Below are 27,141 nucleotides of genomic sequence, written 5' to 3'. Positions count from 1 at the left end.
CTGGGCCAGTCTCTTCCAATATCTTCTAAAATCCTCATAATTTGTGGAATATATTTATCGCCTGTTTCAAATGATCCCAGTCCAGCTTCTTTCTGGTGATTATAAAGGTTATCAGAAGTGGTTTCTGTGAGACCTCCCAAGTACCTTAGCAGTTTCTCAAACTCTTTTGGTCTGTAGTCCACCATAACTGAATCACCTAAGCCACTGTTTTTATAGTTAAGATATCCCTTAGGACACCTTGCCAAAGAAAAGAGGTAAAATGGCATATATTTTTGTGAGAACATAATGGGATAATATGTAGATTTGTGACATACTGTATAATAGTTGTTCATGTCCAGTTATAGGTGCCACCTAATCACTGATTTTTAAAAAGATTTTATTTATTTATTTGAGAGAGAAAGCACACGTGCACAAGGTGGGGGGGTGGTGAGAAACAGGCTCCCCATTGAGTAGGAAGCCCATCATGGGATCATGACCTGAGCTGAAAGTAGATGTTTAATTGACTGAACTACCCAGGCACCCCATGATTTTTTTTCACTAAACTTTTGAGTGCCTAGTATGAGCCAGGTGTGATGTCACTGATCTGCACAGATTTGTAAGAGGTCAAACAGCCTTTGGATTCCTGGTAGGTTATAGGCATTATTTGAAGAGCCATGGCCCAAGGTGAGACATAATAGAGAATTCCATAAATTTTTGTGGTAAAAATTGCTTCGTGTGAAAGAGGATGTTGTAGAGGAGAAGGATGGTGATGATAAAGATTTTTTTTATAAGATAGACATGAACTGTTAATATTTGGTTAATTAAATATTTTATTAAATAATGAAAACAGCTAAGCAGTTGAGTTTTATTGTAATGAAACTTAAAATGGTGAGCTCATTTATGTTTGATTTCAAGATATAACAGTATGAGGTCCATGGAGAATGGGTTAACTACAGTCAATCCTTGAAGGGAAAAGAACTTTGAGGATTCCTGTCTACACAGGTATTTTCTTATTAAAGCAATATCAAAATCTTCAAGACTGGATGTTTTCTCCTGTGTTTATAATTACTGACATTGTGTTAGTTCAAACTTTCATCATTTCTCACCTGGATTACTCTGATAGCTTCCTAATTAGTTTCTCTTTCATGTCTTTGTGATTGCCAAGGGATATTCCTGAAAAGGGAGACCATGTGACAGACAGCCCCTTGGCTTCTATCCTTTAGAGGCTGCCATTGTTTTCAGGATCAGTCCAACTTTAGATGAGCAGCAGCACTAGTGTGGACTAGGTTCAGTACCTTCTTCACTATTATTTCTAAATTCTTCCCCTCTGTGACCTTTGCTCTAACTTTATAGAAATGCCTAGAGTTTCCTGAGTAAACTCTTCTCTCCTCCCCATCCCAGGTCTGTGTCTGTACTATTCCCCCTGTTAAGAAAGCTCTTCCTTTTCTTTCCTCCCTGACTTAACTCCTCCTGATCCTTCAAGAGTCACTCTCTCTGAGAAGGTGGACCAGGTCTCAGAAGCCCTTCCTGAGTTCCTCTTTAAAGGAACCAGGACTATTGATTGATTATTACAGGTCTGTCTTTCCCATGAGACCTGAGGGCATGTATATGTGGACAGCAGGCTCTAGAGCTAGGCAGCCTGTGTTAGAAGGTTAGCTTTTCCATTGGCTAGACATGTCCTCAGGTAAGTTACTTAACCACTCTGTGTTGCAGTTTCCTCATCTGTGAAACAGGGATAATAATGGTACCTATTTCTTAGGGATATTACGAGGATTACACATAATACAATTCTGGAAACAGTGCCTGACAAATAATACATGCTATCTAAGTATTAGCTATTACTATTAGTGGTAGTAGTGGTAGTCATAGATGTAGACTAATTTAGAACAGTGCCTCTCATGTAGTAACTATTAAATTAATTGTTAGTGATAATGATGATTAGCTTCACAAGGCAAAGTTGGCTTGGGAGCCTTGCAGTGAAGGGTAAGGACTCAGAATGTAGAGGTTTGTGGTATCATTGAGACATGTCACTAGAAGGACATTGAATGATGACTCCTACACTGAAGGAAGCAATTGTTCCCTGCATTCCTGGCTCAGATGCCTAGAATCTCAGCTCAGGATAGTTACGTCAGCTTTGCTGTTGCCCTGGAGATAGTTTTTGGCAAGCAGCATAGTTCAAGATCTGTAAAAGATGGCAGCAACAAATGTGGTTCACGGCTGACTGGTTGACCTTGGCAGTGACTGAGAAAGTCAATATTTAAAGAGCAATTTTTTTTCCCTCTGGTAAGAAGTGATAGTGCTGTTGGAAGGTGAGGGAAGGGGGGCAAGATACTGCATGAAACCTTCATTTTGTGATATGGAAGATGTTCTCAGTGTAAAACCACTCAGTCCCAGGACTGCCTGTTTCCCATGTTGTTCTGGAGTTCACTAAACAGTTCTGGAACCTGGGACGTCTAAGTACATGACTTTCAAAATAGGAAAGGCTTACGTGGAGTTCCTCTGCCTCTTTACAGGTAAAGTTGTTCTTGCTTTTGTTTTCTTGCAACAGCTTTCATTATCTCTTGTTATCATGTTTCATTATCACTTTTGTGTATGTGTGTGTGTGTGTGTGTGTGTGTGTGTGTGTATATGTGCACATTCCTTAGAAGGAAAGGTGGGCCTAAGCAGGAAAGCACATTACTTAATTTCATTAAAAATTAAAGACTTTAGTTCAATTTTTTACCAGTTGATCCTGAGATAGAGCAATGCTGAGCCAGCAATGGCCACATGTATTTTGTTAGCAAAGGCATTTCTTTGCATTTGGTTTGCTGATCAGTTACCTAAAGAGGTGTATTTAAAAGAGGAAGCAGAAAGCCAAGTGTAGGAAATGCAAAAGCCAGTTGCCTGCCACTCAGTAGAATCCAACCAGTCATGAAAAGCAGTACTACTTACTGTGCTTAGTCCTTCAAACCAGATTGGTGGTCACATACTGAATGTACTTGTGGGGTTTGCCATTTTTGGTCACCAAGGCTATTGGAGGACACCCACTCGTTTGCAAATTAAGCCTCTGAGTAACCTGAAGAATTCTTCCCAAGAGTTATTAAAAAGGGATTTTCAGCTTTTACTATTATGGAATGGAAATTCTCCTATTGGCCATATTGTATAGAGGGCATGAATAAAATAATATGAGTGACCACCCCAGTGTTGTTGCCATTTATGTTTTACATAAAACTAAAGCACATCCCATTGTGTGCTGGCTCCTCTGCTTTGAGTTGTCATTCAGCTCTTAATAACAGTACTTTATATTGTTGGACACTTACTATGTGTCAGGCACTGTTATGAATTTTACAAACATTACCTCACTGAATCTTTTTAAAAGACTTAAGTGGCAGTTACTGTTATCATCTCCATTTTACTGAAAAGAACTCTGAGACCCACAAGGTCAGTCAGACAGTAAGTGGCAGAGCTGATTTTATTTATTTATTTATTTATTTATTTATTTATTTATTTATTTATTTATAGCGAGAGCACAAGCAGGGTGATCAGTAGGCAGAGGGAAAGGAAGAAGCAGACTCCCCACTAAGCAGAGAGCCCTATGTGGAGCTTCATTCCAGGACCCTGGGGTTATGACCTGAGCTCAATGCAGACACTTAAGTGACTGGGCCATCCAGGTGCCCCAGCAGAGCTGATTTTAAACCCAGGTCCATCTGAGTTCCAAGTGACTGTTTTTAGTTTGAATACAGAACACATGTATCAGGAGCCCTGTGCAAGTCCCAAGATGTACTACCATTCCCATGGAATTCCATAGTTAATCTGAGGATACATGTTATTGACCAGTTGCCCTCTTGCAGATGAGCTTTTTACCCTGAAAGCCTGGAAAGTGTTTATGTTGGGATCTGCTTTGCCTTGACCCCATATCTCTTTTCTCCCCATACTTGGGAGTCTTTTGTCATTCCCTGCTCCTGCTGGGGGACAGTTCTGGACAGAGGAGGTGAGCATGGACTCTAGTGCATCTCAGCATCAGCCAGCACTATGTTAGTCTGCCCCACCCTGGTGCTTGGACCGATATTATTGCCAGGGCCTTACCTTGTCCCTGGATTTGGGTAAATGGGTGCCTGCTCTATAATGGTGCCCTTGTACTGGATATATTGATGTGCTCTGCTTGCCTATCAGGGCATACTCCTTCCTCCTTTCTATTGCTAAGGTTACCTGGACTCTTCTCTGTTTCCTATGATTATCCTTTCATTGTAGTGTCTGCCTTTCTGATGGCACCATTCCCACAGTGAATGGTGCCTACCATTTACTATCTACCACCTGACCATGGGCACAGTCAGCTTTCAGCTTCAGCTCTTTTATTGTCTACTTTCTATTGGTAAGTTACCATTCTGTGTCCAGCTGCACTCACTATTAAACAGTGAGAGTTATGGATACCACATAAGTGATAGTAATGATTGACCACCATGCTATTTCTGTCCCCAACCACAGTGTTTGACATTTGGTGGGAATTATTATTAAATAGTTACTGAGCGTTTGAAATATATAGTGCTATATTGTTTGCTTGACACTTGCTAGTTTTGTATAATTTATCTCATTTTGTCTTGTCTTTTTATATTGAAGTATATTTTGTAGTTTATATACATTAAAATGCATAAATCTAAAGTGTACAATTTGATGGATTCTGACATCTATGTGACCAACACTCGAATTAAGAAATATACAGAACTTTTATCACCCCAGAAAGTTCTCTTGTGTCCTTCCCACTCAATCCATGAACTCTTCCCAAAAGGAACCACAGTTCTGATTTCTTTAGATGTGGCTTGGTTTTGCCTGTTTTTGAACTTCACATATGACCAAATGTGTGTGTTCTTGGTTGATGAAGGATGGAGTGCAACTGTTACTCAATGAAGTCTTCCTAGAGGGAGGAAAAAGGGACTATAATTATTCAAGAAGATTTAGGGCTAATTTCTGGAGAGAGGCAGCTTAGGTTAAAATCTCAGCCGCTGACTAGCTGTGTGATTTAGGGAAGTTACATGATCTCTCTAAGCCTCAATTTTCTAATCTAAAAACTAGAGATTCTGGGAGTGACTTCATAGGGTTAGTGAAGGGATCAGGGACTATAAAGTGTATGTGAAGTACTTAGCTTGTGCCTGGCATGTAGTAGAATAGTACAACAGCTCTTCCTCCTCTTTCTGATTAAATGAGATGATTTGTTGTATATCAGGCATAGCACTAGGAGCTCTCTATGATCACACTTAGAACTTTTTTTTTGTTTTTTTGTTTTTTTTTTGTTTTACCAACACTGAGCAGCCTGTGCTATCATACCCTTTTTTACTATTGATAAAACTGAGGACTAGAAAAAAAAAAAAGAAAGAAAAACCTGAGGACTAGAGAGGTAAGTGACATTGCCCAATGTCACAAGGTAATAAATGGCAAACTTCAGAATTCAAGTGAGATCTGTGAAATTCCTTTAAAAAAAAAGATTTTATTTATTTATTCATGAGAGACACAAAGAGAAAGAGAGGCAGAGACACAGGCAGAGGGAGAAGCAAGCTCCATGCAAGGAGCCCTACATGGGACCCGATCCCGGGTCTCCAGGATCAGGGCCTGGGCTGAAGGCGGCACTAAACCACTGAGCCACCCGGGCTGCCCAAGATCTGTGAAATTCTAAGCTCAGTTTTTCCCTGATTTGACATTTGATTTTGCAAAAAGCCTCTTAAGCTGAGCTTCCAAGGGGTGGTGAGGCATGATATGAGAGGAAGGAATAACAGTAACAATAGAAATTGCTAGTAATTGGGCTTGCTGGGTGGTAGGTACTGTGCCAGACCCTTTCCATACAGCCTCATTGATCCTGACCAGAAACCTCCAAGGTGAGCACTCATAAATCCCCTTTTGTAGAATAGGATATTGGGACTCACACTGGGTAAGTGAGTCTCCCAGTGTTAGCCAGCTGATAGGGGGCAGTTTCAGGAATTTCATATGTGAGGAAATGGGACCTGTTCTTATGTAGGACACTAGAGGTGAAAAACTTGGCTAAGGGCCCATTCTAGTATCCAGAGAAGTGATTGGTATGCATAATTGTGAAGATACACACGATGAAATGAGACAACTGGCCACCAGTTCCAAAGGTCCCCCCTCCTTTTTTTAAAAAAACAGCTTTGCTGTGATAGTCAGCAGGTTCTGCTGACTCAACTGTCAGTTCTGCTACTTACTATGTCTGTACAGCCTTGTACAAATTATATTACTTCTCAAAGTTTCATCACTGGTTAAAACATGACAAAATATGCCTATTCCACAGAATTGTTATGTAATTAAATTAACCATTATATGTAACATGTATGTCATCCTGCAGAACACCTGGCAGGCCCTCCATAGGTGATGGCTATGATTATGACATCACCCTCATCTTGGAAAGCACAGAGGAGAAAGAGGAGTCAGGATGAATTACAGCTTATCAATAGAGAGCTATACCTACTACTGGAAATGGGGGAATGTTGGAGAGGAGAATGTTTGAAGGGGGTTCATATTGGGCAAGGGTGGGAAGAAGATCATGAGTTTCATTTTGGATATAGAAGAGTGTTAGAACTACTAGTTGGAAGTAGAGATTGGAGAAACTTATTTGCATACATGTAGCAATCAAATTCATATGAGTGGATGGGTTATTTGCAGGAATAAGTTAAAAGTGAGATGGAATGCACAGGACTGAGTAGCATCTGGTCAGTAGTAAGTAGTAGCTTATGTTGGAGAGAGAGAGAGAGAGAGTGTGTGTATGTGTGTACGCGTGCACGTGCATAAGGGCAAAGTAGGGGGTTATGTTTCTTATAATAACTGCTGTGTAACAAGCACTGGAACTTCAGATCAAGGACATCTTCCCCTTTCTAATAGCTTTAAATAATTGCTACAGAACAGGCGAACAAAGTAAGATAAATTTTGCATTTAGCATATGTGGAAATATTATGAATAGTTGCAGACTCAATTCACTTTGATGCCCTTTGACAATCTGATAATTTTTGCAAAGATGTACTTAAAATGCTGTTTCATGCAAAGTTCAGATATTTTTCCCTTGTTTAAAAAATACACGACATCATTAATTTGCAGGCCTGTATATTAATTTTGCTGAGAGCACCGTTTATTTCTCTTTCCTTCCACTTTGTTTAAAGTCAGTTGTTGACAACTCTCAAGCGTGTCAAACTCTCATCGCCAATAATTGCTTAAGAACCCCTAACTTCTACAAATGTTGGTTCCAGCTCCAAACCCCATGCTAGCCCTGGAAGAAAAAAAAAGAGAGGGGGGAAGAAAGAACTTCTTCTGATGAATTTTTGATTTTCCTTCTTAACAAAGAAATGTCTGAGATTCAAAGCAATAGCTTAAAGTGATATTATAAAATAGAATATGGAGTGCACTGTTCTGAATGACTCTTTGCTTTTAATGTGGGGCTGAAAAATTGTCAGTGCCTTTTTTGATTAGATGGGATTTTTTTTTTTGTTCTTGATCTAAGAATTGAGGAGAAAAACATGCTACTTGCATTTGAATATGGCATGAGCAGAGCTGTAATGTATTGGAGATAAAGTAATAGCAGCAATGCCTTAAGGCAGCACCTGTATCTCCGGGTCAGTGCCATCTCTCTTTAGATCGCCGCTGCGCCACTCTTTTTGCGGCTGCTTTATTAGGCCTAATTAGGCGGGCTGTCACTTTTATTGGTGATGGGAAAGGAAGATAAGTAGATCACTTGTGTCATCTATCTCTATCCGGACGTGTCTAAAAAGTCTAAAGCGATTGCTGTAGGCCACAAATATATACCACAAGAGGGAGAGGGAGCAGGGGGAAAAAAAAAAAAAAAAAAAAAAAACCAACCCAGAACTGTAATAAAAAAAAGAAAAGAAAAGAAAAAAAACCTCTAGAAATGCCTTACCTTTGGCACTGCTGTGTATAATTTCAAACCCACAGAGAAGAGCTTGTGAAACATCCTGGAAGCCCTTTTGTTCTGAGGGAGAAGGTTGTCTAATGGATTTTCTGATAGCTGACTGGAATAAGGGTAGGGGAAAATGCTTCCTACTTAGGAGTCTAGCAAATGGGTTCTCAAGAAAAAAGTTGGTTGTAACAAGAATCACACATATGGTATTGCTGAGCAGTAGAGTCACAGTTAAGAATTCTGGAGCTGTTATATGTGTGTGTGTGCGCGCGTGTGTGTGTGTGCGCGCACGTGTGTGTGTGTATATGTGTGGTGATTGTGATAGTGGCAGGGAAGGGGTTTCTGAAAGTTATAATAATTGAATTCTATATGGGAACAAATAGTGCCTCTTGTTTGCCTGTAAAAATAGTGCCAATAAAGATAAATAGCCCAGAGAAAATTGGTAATGTTCTCTTCAGTTATGGTCAACTGCCTGAGGCTTTCAAAAAAATGGCTTCATTTCTTCTCAAAAAGACTCCTTAGCTACCTGGGCATTTATGATAAGGACTGGAAAACCCAGTTTTTTCCAAATATTAGCTTTATGCTGTCTCACCTCGTTGTGGGGTGAGCTCTAGTTATTGGATCTTGATTAGGGTCTGGTAGTTATGGCTTTGAATGGAATCCCTTTGTCCAATCACATCTCCTTAGTAAGGTGATAAATTATACATAGAAGCCATATTTTACACTTTTCTTCTATCTCCGTGCCTAGAACTGTGCTAAGTATGTACCAAGAGCTTGAAAAATAGTGATTTCATTGGCTTAATTCCTGTGACTGACTGAGTTTTTCAGTGTCAAATGAGAACTTTGTTCTTTTATATGGAAAATGACGACCGTCATAAAATAATTTTAATAATAATTATGAAGTATCTCTTAATGATACTTACACAATACCAAGATGTTTGGGCCAACTCTATCTGAATTTTTGTTCATCCCTTTTATGCTTGTTATATACATTATCAAAAATACAGATTGATGGGTGGAGTTTATTCTTGAAAAGTCTGTAGTTTACACCTGCTATTCTGGGAAGACAAAGTTATTATAATTGGGAAACTGCATTGGAAAGGCAAGGTCATGTCAACTGATGCTAGTCGGTGTATTGGTAGACCTGACCATTTTTTTATATCTCTTTAATGAATCTATATAAAATAACTGCTATTTGTAGCACCTGCTATGTATCAGGCACTTTGCTAAAAGTGCTTTATATACATTACTTCTTTTTAGTTTGATCAAGCCCTCTAAAGTTGCCATTACCCATTTTATAGATGAGAAATCTGAGGTTATGAGCAATTGAGTAACTTTCCCAAGTCCACATAGCGAGTAAATGAAAGAGCTAGAATTCAAATTCATGTCTGTTTGATTGCACAGTCTGCACTCCTAACTGCTGTTAGGCTCAGTCTCCTGCTTCCGCATGTTGTTCATGAGAATGTTTTGCTTTATTGAGAAAAAAAAATTACCAACTCATGGACTCCTGGAATTTTAGGTTAGAAGCAACTTTTATCACTAATTTTGTTGAATTGATTGAGTAGTCTTAGAGTATGATAGTTGGACTTAGGAACAATTTTTATTTTGATCTTTGACTTTAAACATTAAGCACCACTTGTAAATAATTTGGATTCATTTTGTCTGAAATAAATGGTGCAGCCATCAGATTATGGAAACATTTGTCATCTGAAGCTAGAAAACGACTTCTAAGCAGTGATAGGACTTTAAGGGCACCAAAAGCCTATTTGACCAAAATATTGCATCCTTTTATCCTATCAGTTTATTGTATAAACAAGAATTTTAAAGTGCTAATAGAATGATCGTTATATGTCATGCAGGTCCATGTGTTATTTAATCCTTTCAACACCTCTGAGATTAGGGTATTAATACTCTTTTTTTAAACAGATAAAGAACGGAAGTCCTCAAATCCAGTGTCTTTTTCCATTTTTTGTTGCTTTCTAAGAAAAGGTCTTCTGATGGGCATAAAGAAAATGTTGCATTGCCTAAAATTTCAAGGGAGGTATGGAGTGGGGGTACACTTTTGGCAATTGAAATGTTGGAACAGGACTTTGGTTGTCTGGTAAAAGGAAGCCTCCTATTTGACAGTGTTGAGATAAGGATAGGACTGGAAGGACTTTAGGCATGTTTGGTTCACCTCACACTTTTGTGGGTATCAGTTTTTGTCAGTTGGTACAATATGTGATCTGTACCCAGAAAGGTCAATTTTTTAGGAGCTATTTGCTAGATCCAAGACAATCTGACTTCTCATTCTATCTATTTCTAACGAGTCAGCATAGTCTAATGCAAGGGTGGCAAATACCTGACAAACTGCCACTCTCCTTTCCTGGTGTCATGGCAGACATTGCCAATTTGTCACAGTATCTTGCTTTCCAAGGCCAGACCAGAATCTCAGCATAGTGCTTCACATAGTTATTACCAGTTGGCATACAACTTGAGACCTATTTCTCAAACAGGAGTTGATGGGGCTAATGCTAATCCTTCCCTCTTACAGCTGTCTGCAGAAACTGAGGCAAGCATTAGTCTCTCTGAGCCTCAACCACCATAAAGAAGAGGTATTACCTGACCCAACAACTCCTAATTCATGGAAGTATCAAATGAGGTTTATAATAAAAATAAGAAATCTCATTTTCAATGTAAGGTGATACTATTTTTATTGAAATTGACTATTTTGACAAAGCCATAGTCCATTAGTCCAGTCACCCAGGAAAGTATTGTGTTGATTTTACTCTTTGCTTCATTCTCTTACAGCCAACTAGTCTCCAAATCCTGTTGCTTTTGCCTTAAGTCATTCTTGAATCCTTCCCCTTTCTTCCCAGGCACACTGGTATGGAGTCTGTGCCCTCATTATGGGCCTTTAGGGTAAGTGGCCTTTCTGCCACTAGTTTCCTCAGCTTCTAGTCTATTCTTTACTATTCTATGGCCAAAGTGACCTCTTCAGAAAAGCCCTGTTCCTCTCTATATACTTACCATAATAAAACCTAAACTAACCTTGTCTTGCCATGTGGCCCTTCACTTCCCCAGTTCTTTCATCTCCTTTGTATACCTTGCTCTGCTCCTCATTCTCTCAATCCCCAGACTCTTTTATGACACTGTATTGTTCCTCAGATTGTGCCATCTGCAAGTGCCATTCACTGTCCTTGTCCACATGGCAAACTGAGACTTCACCTCTTATGGCTCAATTTACTATTTTTTGGCTGGGCCTCCAGAAGAATTGTAGCGAAGAGAAACATTTCTGTAGATAGCTTAGGAATAGCTACCCTTCTCTGCAGCTAGGAAGCGAGCTATGGGACAAAAGGGCTCCCCAAGATGGAGGCAGGTGGCAGCCTTCAGTTCTAAATACTCACAGACTAATAGTGTGGCTTCCCCAGGTCAGTATGTTCAAATCTCTGAAGAGTACTTAGGGCCTGAGAGAAAGAAGGAAGGGAGAGAACTAGTTGTGTAGATTTAAAATTTTGGCAAAATCCTTGCTTGCTCTGTTCAATGAGAAATGTCACTTCTTGTGCACACCTCAGACTCTGGGAGCATGACGAGACTTCTGCTCTCTGTGGTTGCCCAAACACCCCAGCAAGTGCCTGAGCATTTCTTTTCTTCCACTTTGTGACTTCCTCATTTCCTGTAGTTAGTAGTAATTATAATGACATTTTTATTTTTTTAATTTTTTAAAAGATATTTATTCATGAGAGACACATAGAGGCAGAGACATAGGCAGAGAGAGAAGCAGGCTCCATGCTGAGAGCCCAATGTGGGACTCGATCCTGGGACTCCAGGATCATGTCCTGGGCCAAAGGCAGGTGCTCAGCCACTGAGCCACCCAGGCATCCCTATAATGACATTTTTAAATTTACAAAAAAATTTCACATATATAATAACCTTATGAGGTGCATAGCTGTTATATCTCAGTTTTAGGGATGAATAAATTGAGGTCCAGAGAAGTTCAGTTATTTAAAGTCACATAGTTGGTAGGTTTTGGAATTGGGATTTAAACTAGGTCTTCAGGGATCCCTGGGTGGTGCAGCGGTTTGGCGCCTGCCTTTGGCCCGGGGCGTGATCCTGGAGACCCGGGATTGAATCCCACGTTAGGCTCCCTGCATGGAGCCTGCTTCTCCCTCTACCTGTGTCTCTGCCTCTCTGTCTCTCTCTGTGTGACTATCATGAATAAATAAATAAAATATTTAAAAAAAAATAAACTAGGTCTTCAGGGCAGCCCGGGTGGCTCAGCGGTTTAGTGCCACCTTCGGCCCAGGTTGTGGTCCTGGAGACCCGGGATTGAGTCCCATGTCAGGCACCCTTCATGGAGCTTGTTTCTCCCTCTGCCTGTGTCTGTACCTCTCTCTCTCTCTCTCTCCCCCTCTCTCTCTGTGTCTCTCATGAATAAATAAATGAAATTTTTAAAAATATATAAATAAATAAACTAGGTCTTCAGCTCTAAATCTCAGAGTTGTGTTGTTTATTTTTATTAAGTATTGTAACATTGATATTTAATTTGGAATGGTGTTTCAATTTGTTGCATTTTTCTTGGTATTAAAAAATACTTGTTTTATAAACTCTTCAAGCATCTTGCTTTGATTGCTCTAGGTAAAAAGCCATTTTTTTATATGCCTGCATGATATCCTGTATCATAACTTGCCATTGTACTTCTTATCTTATAAATCTCTCATTGTGTTGGTCTCCCAAGGTCTGTGATCAACTGCCAAGCAGAGTTTATCACATACCATGTCTGGTTTATCACATATCATCAGGCCCAAGCATATAGGCCTGGTGCAGAATAACCATGTGATCAAATTTTGTTAAATGAATGATTAATGATAAAAATGAACATGTATTGAATGCTTAGTATTACTAGCCACTTTGCTTTCTCTTTCTATACATTAACTCCTTAAATTTCAGTTAATTACAACAAAAGTTCTATGAGACATGTACTGTTATGATTCTCATTTTACAGCTTAGAAAACAGTCTTAGGGAGGTCAAGTAACTTGCTAAGGGTCATCCAGCAACTAGTAGATGGTAGAGCCAAGATGTGAGGCCAGGGCATCCTGTACACTGTCCCTGAGACTGTACTGCCAATCTAGTCAGTGAGTAACATCTGCATCAAGGGGTGTGATGAGAAAGAGGTGCTTTGACATTGTATCTGAGTCCCAACTCTGCCCTTAACCAGCTGGGAAGCTTTGAGTAAGGCTCTTAATAACTCTGTGTGTCTCAATTTCCTCATCTGTAGACCAGGTGATAACATATACTTCACAGGCTGATTGTGTGGCTCAAACTCCATGATTGCTAGGATGTTTTATAATTCTAAACAATTCTCTAGATATGCTGTCAATGATACTATTGCTGTAGTTGTCACAAGGCTGACAGCACAGTCCCTTCTGGGGAGCCACAGGTCTCCTGTGTGTTTTGCTCAAGGCTGGCCCTCCAGGAGGCTCCCCAGCACTGCATTGCGTCCAGCAGGGAGCCAGTGCCCCTGGACTCATCAATAGTTGTGGAGGGGTGTTTCTAATTATTCTTTAGCCCCAGGGTGAGCCAACACATTTCATCTTTATCTTCTCAAAAGAAAAAAATTCTCTTTTGACCTTTGGGTGAAGTAATCAGAATTCTTGACATTTTTTGTCTTTTACAAGAAAAGTAGCTTACCATACCCTTTCCTCCAGTTCCTTAACTCCATTTTATTTATGTCTTTTTCTTTTGTCGCTCATTGACAACATAGAACAGAGATGAGAAGCTCATATAACAACTTGAGAATCAGTTCTTTTGTGAACTGCCTCTTCAATTTCATTCTAGATAGTAGGATTTTTCTGGCTTCTTGCCTAGTGTAAAGGTTAAGCTTGTGTGCTATGGGGTCAGGTTTGCCTGAGTTCAAATCCCAGCTTTAAAGCTTCTTTATTGTGTAGAACTCAGTAAGCTACTTAGCTCCACTAAGCCTCAGTTTCCACATCCATGAAAAGGGGTTAGTAACAACAATGGTCGTATCATGGGTTTTTTGTGGAACCTAAATGAGCTAATGCTTATAAAATGTTCACAACCATGTCTGGTGAATCATAAATACTCAGAAAAGTTCTTTAAAAGATGTCTCATTGTTTTAAAGTCTACCACATGGATAAACCTAAGCTGCCGATCACAATATTGAATACTTTGAAATAGTTTCAAAGGAGCAGGGGCAATAAAGTTTCATTAGGCAACTTTTTAGATGAGGCCTAAACCTCTGGCTGAACAAAGAGAAATTGACTACTGTTTACTTTTATATATAAAATCCTAAAAATTAGGATATTTCAAAACAGTTGTATAAGCTAATAAAAATGTTCACTTTGTTTCAGCATTACCTAGTATGTAGAATCAGCATTGTGCTTTGGTTTAGGTGAGGATACCACTTTAGTCACCCAAGGTTCTTAAGCTCAGGGTTAAAATGCCCTGATGTGTAGTGATCAGTTGTGAGGTATGACCCAAAGAATTGATCATTATTGATACTGTACTTAAAGTTGTGAATATTTTTTTTAATTTCTTACTTTCACAAATTAGAATAGATTCAAGGCTACATCAGTAATAATACTGTATTTTGAACTTTCTTGTATTCTGGGACATACCTTGAGTGGATGAGGCTGACTGAGTTATAGCTAGTTTCCTGAGACCTGTAAGTATTGTTAGCATATGTGGAGCCTGGGAATTCTTGTGGTGCTTTACTTCTCCATGAATTTTTTTGGGATATTTGAATCTGTATATATGTTCAAGTTCTCTATGTTAATTATCACTTGCTGTGTGTTTCCCAGTACAGAAAACTTGAGAATTGGTGGGTCAGTACAGTCTACCACATAGTTTTGCAGTTGTTTTTAAATTTTATTTCTTACAGCCTTGTGGTACTGCCTAAGGAGACTTGGGGGTAAGAACAAGGTGAATAAATGGAGTTCTAGGTTCTTCATCTTTTACTTCAACCAGAACAGTGCTGATTTCATTTGTGTTATATTTTGGGATTTTATGTGAGGTTTTGGGAAAAATATACTACATTTTTTTCTTGAAAATGCTATTAATAGCACCCATGATAAATAGTCTTTTAGTCTCTATTTGAGCCTCTACCTTATACGTTATCCTGTTCATTGCATTACTGTACACCTCTGCTGAGAAATTCTCATGAGGCCCTGAATCTGCTTCGTTTTAGCAGTTAGCCCTGGTCCTAGTTTTGTCTTCTGACAAAACACAGAACAGGTTTGCTCCTTTTACTGCTAAGCAACACATGACTATAAACACTTTTAGAATTAATGCTTCTGAATTAATGCATTTTTAGTTTTCTAGGGGCATGGATTAGAGTCATTATTTAGAGGATGGTCATAAGAGTCAGTTATTTGCCAGGAAGTCACCTATCATCCATATCTTTATCTTCCACCTCTTTATCATTTCCCCTTCATCATTATGTATGCAACAACTCTCTTGAAATGAAGAAAAAAATTCTCATTTCCTCATGGAAAGTGGTCCTGAAAAATACAGTAATTCCTATTGCTGTTGGTGAAGAAGAAAAGCAGTCAGGTTTTATGAAGTGATGGCAGGGATGTAGTAGGCCACTCAAGAATTTTAAAACACTATATGCTTAATATGACTGTTGGAATATTTGTGTTAACCTGAAATTATAGTTACAGTCAAACATCTTGTCTTAATGGTCAATAAGAGAGCAAGGAGAACTCATTAGCTTTTCTGTTATTCAGAAAATGACCTAATTGTATTAATGATTTTCTGAATTCCCATATAATCATATTAACATTAGTTTTACTCCTTGAATTAAAAAAGCCACTTCTAAAATGTTCAAATATTATTGTTCTAAATTAAGGCTTCTTCATCTAATTAGTGAGCATTATTGTTGCAATATATTTATACTCACGCAGCACACCAGAGGCAGCACAAACCACTCTTGTGTACAAGCACGCACGAAAAGAATGAAAAAGAGATTTGCAGAACAGTTCCGTTCTTTGACATTAAAAAAAAAAAAATCTCATAGCTGATTTCCTAATTTTCACTTGCTTGGTAGTTCTTGGTCCTAAAACACTTCAAAAAGTAGGGTTGTTGAAGGGCTCCCCCCTCCTCCTTTAAAAGCCCTGTCACAAGACAGGATTGTGTTGTAGCCCCTGTTTGAATATTGAGCAGGCTAACTTTGCTTTTGCTCCTGCCAGATCTCTTCAGGCAGGGAGAACAGGCCACCTCCCGGCAGAAGACAGCATTCACTGCCCACTGCAGGTGATATAACCTATTTGTGAAGCACATTTTAAAGAGAGATTCTGTATTTTAATGGTCAGTTAGTAGCTGGCTACCAACTGTCTGTGCTCTCCGCCTGGGGACAGGAATGCCAGGCTTATTAAATATTGAGAAGTTGTTCATTACTATGGGGATCTGTGACAACAGCCTATCTGCATATTGAGAAAACAGCAAATTTACATTCTTCAGAATAGCTGCTCCAGTTCTGGGGAAGGACTAATGTTTGTCTGGCTAAAGATGCATAAAAATGCAAACTCTATTTTGGAGATTTGCTTTGTTGCTTTTTTTTTCCTTGAAAGTGAAAATTTCAAAAACCAAACTTGCTTATGGAGAGAGAATTAAAAACAAACAAACAAACCTTTTGAAAAATGTAGTTATCTAATACAGGCTTTTTTTTTTTTTAGAAAATGCCAGATGTTTGAAATACTAACTTACATGTTGGGACATTATAATAAAATGTATTTAATTAAATTTGGATTCTAAGGAACTAAGAAATTTGGTAGAATATAGGTAAGTTGTAGAGGATAATTAGATATTAACTCTTTCCTTCAAGTGTTAATTTGAAAACTGTAATCACCAAGGGCTCAGTCAATGCCAGCTGCAAAATTAGCAACCCAGGAACATACAACCCATCTTGTCTTCAAAGAGAGACTGTATAAAATGAATGTAGTTGCTAATTACTGATTAAATATCAAAATCTCATGAAGACTATTACATAGGGTTAGGCCAGTGGTCCAGCCAGCCCATTATTAGTTTTCGATGATAATATGACTATGATTACCCAAAAAGTCCCTGAAAATGTCTGGGATGTAACCCAGATATGTACAACTTTACTTCATGAATAACTATGGCTCTATCACTAATGTGTTTCTGTAAACCCTTGCCAATTCTACTTATAGTTTAAAATAGTGATTCAGTGGTTCGTATGAGAGAGGACTAGTGCCATCTTCTGTTGATTCTCCTCCATCTGCATTGTGAACAGGCACATCTATTGGACTGTTTAGCACAGTGTGTACATACGTTTATAAATGAGAACAGTGAAGTTGTTGATCACAGAGGTTAATCCCTGGTGCACTGTGAACCACGTCCTTGTGTTTCCTCTTTCCTTCCCACTCCTTCTGATTCTTCTCTTCCTTTCACAATTGCATATTTGAGAATCTTTCTCTTTTAGATACATTGAATCAGAGACATGGCCTCCACAACATCATTCTTAGAGATGTCCACTAATCATCCCTAACTTCTATTTGTTAGAACAGTCATTGTGAGCAAAATTCTTTCTGGAATTTGCATTTCATGTTTTTCAGTGGATGTATGGTATGTTTCACATAGTTTTCCATCTAGGACATTTGTCTTATTCTGTAGCTAATAACTCTCAGTTTATTACCCCATTTTGCTGCTTTTGAAGAATATATTAAGAGCTTGATTTGACCATCTCAGTTTAAATCTTTTCTCCACAACTTAATAGTTTTGGAAACAGGCAAGCAAATCTCTTTTCTGTGTCTCAGTTTTTCAGGTGTGCATTGAAAACAATAATATCAGTCTTACTGGATTGCTATGAGGATTAAATAAATAACATCAAGTGCTTAATGTCAATGCCTAACACATAATAAATGCTTAATATATGTTAGCAATTGTTATCATTACGAATTCAACAACACCATACAATGCTAATTGAACATCTTTTCTGTATAGGCACTGAGAATAAAAAAATAGTAAAACATAGGCATTATTTTGGAATAAGCATAGAATCTAATGACAGAAATAGACAAGGAAGCAATTGCGATACAATGTGATAAAGTATTTTTTATAACGGCATATTTATAGATTCTTATTTGGCTCTTAAAATAATTCTATGAAATATTAACCCCATTTTCAGATGAGGAATCTGGAGCCCAGGGAAGTAGAATGAAGAACCTACAGTCTTGGGCAGGGACACATTTCTCCCTTAAGCCTCTTGGTTCCAATCTCACCTCTGGCTTTGTGCAGCAGACTGACCTGCTTCATGGCCCTACATTCTGGTATTATTGCTGGTAATTTTGCATGAACACTTCTGCCTCTATTTGACATTGTAACTCTCCATGCATTATAGTCTCTGTTGATTCTGTTTTTTTTTTAAGATTTTATTTATTTATTCATGAGAGACGAGAGAGAGAGAGAGAGAGAGAGAGAGAGAGAGAGAGAGAGAGAGGCAGAGACACAGGCAGAATGAGAAGCAGGCTCCATGCAAGGGAGACTCGATCCCAGGTTTCCAGGATCATGCCCTGGGTGGAAGGCAGCGCTAAACCGCTGAGCCACCTGGGCTGCCCCTGTTGATTCTATTTGGGACCATGGTACTATGGAAAGAGCACTGAGCAAAGGGTCAGGGTTACTGTAGGCATATTTCAGGTCTTTTATATTGCATAAGTACTTAATTGGTGGCCTCACCTCCTTGGGCCCCAGTTCCTCCAGCTGTTTAATGAAGGTTCTGATGAACACAGTGGTTTTAGAAGGTAGTTCTGGGGTCGTGCCTTGGTTGCCAGCTTGGAGAGTGAGATCTACCCATTTGTTAAAGGGTTCTACTTTTACCTATGTCAGTACAGTGGTATTTCATGAAAGATTGTGTTTATTAAGTTTGGAAAAAAAGGATTCTGTTTTTTAGGCTGAAATTTCTGGATTTTAGCTGTTGAAACATAGAAGGAGGAAAAGTTATTTAATATATCCTTACCCTCCCAGTCCCTTCCAAGAAAAGCAAACTACAAATGATTTTTTAATAGCTAAATGGGTATTAATTAAGTTTCTTAAGATTGTATCTCTTATTAAGAAAATTAATAACTTTAATATCAATGTGTGGTATGTAGTAAAATGATTTGAGGGTTGAAAGACATGGGTTTAAGTTCTAGCTCTTGCATGTATGTATTCTGCATGACCTTCCCTAAGTCACTTTACCGCTCTCAGCTTTGATTTCCCTTGCTCAGCCTTGCTCTTCCAACAACACAGGATTCTTAAGACAAAAATAACTGGAATGAAGATGCTTATAAATCACAGAAGTTATGAAAATGTTAATTCTTTTATGATTGTTTTTAACATACCGATAAAGTTCCAGTTAATATTTGTGAGGTTTTCAAATCTTCACCTTCTGAGAGTTTCAGACATTTTTCTCCAACATGTTCCCATAGCAGGGATGTCTCTGGAATTTATTCTGGCAGACAGGTCTTTAGTTAACAAAGAAAAGAGGGGTGTGTGTGTGTGTGTGTGTGTGTGTGTGTGTGTGTGTGTTCGTTCTTATTGTCATTGCTGTCCAGGCTGACAAATGGGTTTAGGTCCGGACTCCCCCATCCCCCTGCATTATTAATGAAAAATTGCATATCACCTGAGGCTAACCTAGCTCCTTTCACAAGTCTTTGGCGACTAACAATCTTGCTGCCATCTGAAGAGAAGTCTGCCAAGCAAAGAATCTCCTCCCTGCTCTTTCCCTTAAGAAACACTTTAGTATGTCTAGCACTGGACTGCTTCAAATTAGGTTTGAATAAAACACTGTAATAAATAAGTAAATGTCTCCCCTACACAGATTGCCACTTGTTTAGGAATAAAGTATCGATTTTTGAATGTTGCTGAGATTTAGACATGGGTTAATTAAACATTTACATATATGTGCTGAACAATATATTGCATGGTACAATAATGTGCACTTTAATCAGAAACTGTGGGTGTTTGTGTTTGCTTTTTCCATGTTAATTGGCACCATGCTGGCTCAAGCTTAGGTATTTGGCTAGATGGAAGAAAATAGACATGGTGTTTTAAATATTTTAATTAGGACCAGCAGTTCTCAGCTCCCTCATTTCTCATTGGATTGTTTTTCATGCATGAATAAATTAGCTAGCATGGAAGTACTCTGTAGAAAGTGGTTGCCCTCTGGCCATAAAAAGAGTCCTGTTCATTAATACTTTAATGAAATTAGCTGTGAGCAAAATATTATTCCTTTTAACTGTGTTCTAATTTCTTAATTTTAATTAGGCACATAATTGTAGGGTGCTGAAATTATCTTCATGTTCAGCAAGTAAAGTTCCATCATCAGGAGCCTGTGGCTGAAACACCACACACTCCCAACATGTTCCAGCAGGAAATTTTCTGTCCAACTTTTTCTCCATTTGCTTTACCAGAGATCCCCCTCACCCCTCTATTTGTGGCCATAGTGTGATATTTTAGAGTTCCTGCTCCTGACTCATGCCATTGGTAATGAAACTGTTGGACTGTGGATCATTTTAGAAGTGAGGCAGTGTGGAAGTCTACAAAGAATCTGGTCTGGTGGTTTTTTCCCCTTTCAGTTTTTGTTTCCTCAGGCTCTCACCTTAATAACTGTCCCCTTGGTTTATGTTAGAGTTCTCTCTATTATTTATTACTTTATTGGCTTGTTCATTTTGGATCTATAAGCTCTGTGAGGGAAGGAATTTTTTTTCTCTTTCAAACCTCCATTTGTGGCATATAATTCCTACATTGTACAAATATAGTTGTTGAATGTTTAATGGAACTGTGGATTCCACAAAGCTGAAATTTTCTGATACGGTTGTGGCATTTTACAATGATTGATTGATTGATTGATTGATTGATTTTTTAAACTTTTATTTATTTATGATAGGCACACAGTGAGAGAGAGAGAGAGGCAGAGACACAGGCAGAGGGAGAAGCAGGCTCCATGAACCGGGAGCCTGACTTGGGATTCGATCCCGGGTCTCCAGGACCGCGCCCTGGGCCAAAGGCAGGCGCCAAACCGCTGCACCACCCAGGGATCCCCTACAATGCTTTAGATAAATAAGATGGTCCACACATAAATACCAAAATGAAACTTCCGAATTTGATAGAACGATCCTCTGAATTTGCTGAGTTTTGACTTTAGAAGGAACAATGTGGAATCTGGATTAAAGTTTAAGGGAGAAACTGAAAATCTATACACATTACTTTGTATTATTCCCTAAAGTTCAAACTGATTTATCATGACATATATTCAGATGCAACAATTACTGAAAAAATGAAAATTCATTCACTAATTGTATCATACTTGCCTACAACCCATATCACACTTAACATAACCTCATACAGCTACACTGGTGGTTTTTGAGTGAGGCAACTGACTCATTTATTTAAATATTTTAAATGTATTAAATAAATGCAGGTAAATATTTTATAGGTCCATCAAGAAGTTTCATATTTATCTGGTATGTAAAATAGGTGTAATAGTAATACCTCCCTCATAGGCTTATTGGGATTTTTAAGTGAAATAAATACATACCAGACACACAGAAGAGTACCTGATATATAGTAAGCACTCTAAATATCAGATAATATCATTGACATTCTAAACACTTGGATATAGATTGTCATCTTGCAAACTAATATTTGACTATTTTGCAATGTGTAAATCCCTCTGACTTGTGTTCAAATTTAACTGCATCTATTTAATAAAAATAAAGATAAAATACCCAATTTTACAGAATGAGGCAAATTTTATCCCACTTATTTTCTTAAAATATAATACCATTATTGAGACCATGTTTCAGATTTAGCTTGGTACTTACACCAGAATTCAGAGATTCCAGTTACTGAGTTTGTTAATGCTACAAACACAGAGGAAGCACCATGCCCATCACCCCCAATACCTTCCCATTCCTAAAGCAAACAAGATTCCAATACTCTTCCCATTCCTAAAGCAAACAAGATTCCAAAGTTGATTTGTATTCTTCCCATGTGTGTTTTCAGTTTTTACTATATATAAATCATAAATAAATAATATGGAGGGATCAGGAGCAGATCGTAGTTTCACATACAAGAAACTTGTTAAGATTTTAGTAATCTTTTAAAATGATCATTCACGCATAATGAAAAAAGAAATTGTAACAAATTATAAATTTTTAAAACTCACAAGTATCATAAAAATCTAGAAAAATAATAACTTTGTTAATTAACTATTGACACACTTTAGTTATACTTTTTCTCTAATTTTTTTTGGATACATACCTTTTTTTCATACCTTTTATTTCATATGAAATGATTTAATAATACTGTCTCTATAGTTTTCTAAATTAGCTTTTTCTAAATAGATTTCTCCCCTAAGCTTTTAGAGAAATAGCATTACCTAAATAATAGTCTGAATACAAAGACAATTTTTTCCTTTAGCATGGTTGATGAATTTTTTAAAAATTCTTGGTAGTCAAGATTCATAAAGCTTGAAACTTTGCAGGCAGAAATATTCATTTTTTTGTACTACTACTTCTATGGATTTTTTTCATTTTACACACAAGAATTATGATAAACTCTCTTTGTAAGATTTCCTCCAAAGAAAAACAGTTTATAATTGCATATGCTGCATTATGAGTCTATTCCTGATAAGAAAGAAATTTGTTTTTATGAGGTATCAATGAAAACCAAATTTCTCATTTACAGTTTTTCATATCTGACTGAAGAATTTTCCACTGACCAGCTTCTGCTTCCATATATTTCAAGCTTTGTTTTTTTTAATCTCACCATACTTCTAGTGCCTAGTGGTATATGACACATTTATGTTTTGATCTGATCTTGCGCAGGGTACCTTAGAGTCATGATACCATACCTAAGGGTCCATATGGTAGGCAGCAAGAGAATTCCTAGGACCAGTTCCTGCACTGGGTGTAGTATAGTTCATGAACACATTTCACAAAGTCTAACCAAAATGTATCCCCCCCCAGAAATTCTCCTGGACTGATCCAAAAATGCCCATGGTCTCTGCAATGCCATTTGACATAAAGGGAAGGGAAGTAGATGGTGAAGTTGGCAAGGGAAGAGACAACTGTCTTAACCAATTGTGGTTAAAATATTACTTATACAAATTTTATAAAATATATGATCATATGGACACATTGCCAGAGCCTCTAACAGGGCTCTGAAAGGGGCCCAGAAAAGTAAGGGACCCAGACTAAGTAAGGGGCCCTGAAGTTTAAGTTTCATTAGCACTGGAGTAATTCGACCTCCAATGGGATAGTTATATATGCTGACAGATTTTAGATCAACGTTATGATTCTGTTTATCTTTTTTCATCACTCAACTTTAAGGTTTTTAGTTTTATCCTTATCTGTACATATAAATCCAGTTTATTTATTTTAACTCTCTGCAATATTCCATTTAATAGAAATAGCACATTTTATTTTCATTTTTTATTTTCATTTTCCTTCTAGTGACATTCAGCTTGTTTCCAACATAAATATATTCATAAAATCTTCTGTTTTACAAATCTTTTTTGTCTTTTAATAGTTTTATCATTTTACTCATAAAATTATTACACATAGTTGTAGCTTTTTTTTTTTACTTTTGTATTTCCCATCTTTGTTTTTTAATGTGCACTTTAGTCTGGCATGTGTGTGTGTGTGTGTGTGTATGTGTGTGTGCCAGTTTTCCAGTTCCTAGTTCTCTCCTTTAGCTATGTCTAATCTGCCATTAAACTTATTCATCGAATTTTAAATTTTATTTACTATGTTTTGATTTTGTAATTTCTATTTGATTATTTTAAAATAATGCTTTACAGTTCTCTGCTGAAATTCTCTGTCATACCATCTACTTTCTTAAACATGTTAATCCTTTTAAGGTTTTTCTCTGACAATACCAATGCCTGAATGTCTAGTGAATCTGAAACTGTTCTTTTCTCTTGTCAAGGTATAAGTGTTTGTTATGTTTGCATTAAATATCAGACAATAAGTATAAACATTTTAGAGCTAATGGGGTGCCTGGGTGGCTCAGCCAGTTAAATTGTCCGACTTTTGATTTTAGGTCAGGTCATGATATCAGGGTTGTGAGATGGAGCCCCACATCAGGCTTCATGCTGGGTGGGGAGCCTTCTTGGGATTCTCTCTCCTCTCTTTCTGCCCTTCTTCCTCTCTCTCTCCTCCTTTCTTAAAAAGAAGAAGAAATTTTAGAGCTAATTTGAAACTCTGGATAATTTTATAGTTCTTGAAAGATGATTTATTTTTATACTAGAAGCCATTAAGATAGAGGCTATATTATCTAATGCTGAGCAACAAATTATCTCAGAACTCAGTAACTTCAGATATCAAACATTTATTATCATAGTATTTCTGTGTATCCAGAACCCAGATGTGGCTTTGTTGGGTGCCTCTGTCTCTAAGTCTCTCACGAGTTAGGAATTCAGCTGTTGACAGTCTCTGGTTTCATCTTAAAAGCCTCCCCTAGGGGTTGAACATGCTTCCAAGCTCACATGACTGTTGGCAGGCCTCGGGTCTCTACCTACTATTTGCTGGAGTTATTAATTCTTTGCCATGTAGACCTCCTTTTTAGGCCAGTTCACAACATGGTGTCTGGCTAGTCTCAGAACACGTGAGAGAATTACAGAGGAAGGGCAAGACAGAAGGACAGTCTCTTTGTAAACTAATCTTCGAAGTGATGCCCATCACATTTGCCAGTTCTTTTTGTTAGAATGCTCTAGGTCCAGCCCATACTCAAGGAATTATCCAAGGGCATGAGTACTAGGAGATGGGTATCACTGGGGGCCTTCTTAGAGGCTACCTACTCCAGAGACAGATCACTTTGATCCAGTATGGGATTATGTTGATTAAAAATTGAACTTCCGTTACTGTGAAGGCTTATCTACTTCCAGTTCACCCTTATAACTAGAGTGTGTATACTCTTTAGAAGTCCTAGTTAAAAGCCTGGGATATATCTATAGTATGTTCACTCTTCCCTGATGGACTCTAAATTCCAGTTCTTCCCCCTATAGTTCTGTGAAACTACTGAAGGTTCTGCTCATGTTTAAGCTCCTCAGCCATCACTTAGAATCCACACATGCCTAAAGGGCAAAAATGTAAGAATCAACTTTCTGAGCCTTTGTGTCTCTAGGATCTTATTTCCCTAAGTCTTGATGCATTTTAGTGTTCTTCTGCCTTCAAATAGGTTTTTTTTTCTGTATTATCCATCTTTTCTAGGTGTTTTCAATGAGAGGTTTGTTCTGATCCAAGCTTGTCCATTATAGCCAGAAGAGGAAGAACTACATCTGGTTGGCACTAGCCTGAGTCCAGTTTTTACTCCTGGTTCATTTAGTTGTGATCATGAGTGTCACGTTTCATAGCATAAGCTTAACTTTGGGGCTGTGATCTCTATAGGAAAGGAGAGTATAAGCTAAGTAGATACAAAAGTATCTATTGCACAGATACAACTGAGTTTTATCTTTAATCATCAAAGAGAAACAGGTATTAGGCTAATGAGAAAGAACATAATATTGGGGAGAAAAAGACTTTTGAATTTATATGTTAAAGTTCAAAGAAACATTCGTATTTTAAAATAATCAAAACATTTTTAAAATTAGGAGATTTCATTCCGTTAGGGTTCATGAGTAACCGACTACACTGGGAGATTTATGAGGGTGGGTTATGTCTCTTTATTTTGGAATTCCCAATGCCTCAAATAGCGTCTGAAATAATTTAGATGTTCAATAAAAGTTTTCAAATTGAGCTCAATTAATATTACAATAAAGTTACCTTCCCTGAGCATATCCTAAATAATAGGGGTAAGGGAATGAGAAGATGATTTGGCGGTGGGTCTAGAATGTAAACATTTTTCCATATAACAATATTCTATTAAATTATTTAATTTAAAAAACAACATCCATTTCAATAGTAAATTCTCAAAATGTTAGGCCTATATAAATAAATAAAAGTAGGAAGAAAGGGAAAGAGAAAGAGAGGAAGAGAGAATTCAGGTGGTAGAGCTCTAGAAGTGAGCACTTTGTCCCTTCAAGGTTATATGTTGGAAACTCATCAACATACTCTTCTGGCTTGGTGTTGGTATTGCACAGTACAAATTTCTCTGGGTTTCAGTGCAAAATGGCCACATAGATACAGTCAAAATGAAACCAGATAGACTAAGTATTCTATTAGATATTTGTATTTTTAAACAGTCTCAACTGGTTGGGCAAGAGGAGTTGGGCAAGTTTGAGTATCTGTTAAAGAACAATTTAGTCATGGGCTTTTCCTGCATGAGTTTCAAGTGACATTTGTTCTAGGTGATATTGCTACAGTCTCCCTCAGGCAGGTGGTATGAGGGTTGTAGTTCTTGATTATGCCTTTCCTCTGGAAATTGAATTCGGATTGTTTTGCAATTATAAATAAAACAAAACCAAAAGTATCAAAGTTATATCAAGTTTTGATATAGCTTGGGAGCAATTTTCTGCTTTTCCACAGAATGCTACCAGAAACAAGAAAGCTAAAGGGATTTGTCATTTCCACTGGCAATCTAGTTTTGCTATATAAACAATTTAAAATATAATGTGCTATACGGTCTGGTAGCATGTGACGTGACCATGGGGAGTGTTTACTTTTCACCTGTGGTCAGTCTTCCATCAGCCTGAATACTCTTAGGATTCAAGATGGAAAGACTGGAATCACATAACCTCTAAGCAATCATTCATCACTTGGCCAAACAATTGCTTCTGAGCAAGCAAGAGTATTATTTATTGATAGAAGTAGTTGTAAAGAAACAATTTTGACATTGTCAAAGAAGCAGCTTAGGATTTAAATCATCTTAGTACTCAGAATGCAAGGGAAAGTGTCTATCTGTCTCTGTGTCTGTCTGTCTGTGTGTCATCTATCCTTCACTTCGTCTTTCTATCCATTTCTCTCACTGCTCCAAAATGGATTTAAAAGACTTAACAAATACTAATGTGTGCACATACGCACACATATTATTTGCTATGGAAAAGATAGGGAGATGATAGGTATATGATAGGCATAGAAATAAGATTGGAAGACTGTATCCCAAAATGTTTTCTCTGCATTGTGAGATTATAGATTATTTTTGTTTTCTTCTTGAAGTTTGCTATATTTCACAGTATTTCTGCAGTGAATGTATCATATTGTAATGCTATGATATAATAAAAAAATATATAATAAAAAATATATATTTGGTTTTCATCCCTGGTTCCTGGTACAGAACTCCTAAAACCCTTATAAAATTTACAAAGTAGTAGGGGTAATATTCTTTTTTTTTA

At 37.7% G+C, this 27,141-nt stretch overlaps 1 long non-coding RNA gene across 18 annotated transcripts in view; it reads left to right on the top strand.

The window, feature by feature from the left end:
- The first annotated feature begins 1,982 nt into the window (after positions 1 to 1,982).
- The window catches only part of LOC144303314 (uncharacterized), a 395,489-nt gene continuing 370,330 nt past the window's right edge, over positions 1,983 to 27,141 (top strand). For 16 of the 18 annotated variants that reach the window (XR_013370380.1, XR_013370379.1, XR_013370382.1 and 13 more), the window contains exons 1-2: positions 16,011 to 16,121; positions 18,016 to 18,169. This is a non-coding gene — a long non-coding RNA (uncharacterized LOC144303314). Of the gene's footprint in view, positions 2,493 to 4,209; positions 4,331 to 16,010; positions 16,122 to 18,015; positions 18,170 to 27,141 lie in introns of those variants that run through there. The other 2 variants (XR_013370381.1, XR_013370384.1) reach the window with 2 other exon arrangements.

The sequence above is a fragment of the Canis aureus genome, chromosome 32 (genome assembly GCF_053574225.1).
Source record: "Canis aureus isolate CA01 chromosome 32, VMU_Caureus_v.1.0, whole genome shotgun sequence".
Classification (NCBI taxonomy): domain Eukaryota; kingdom Metazoa; phylum Chordata; class Mammalia; order Carnivora; family Canidae; genus Canis; species Canis aureus.
The sequence above is the reverse complement of the archived record's forward strand: the minus strand, read 5'-3'. Positions and strand labels throughout refer to the sequence as shown.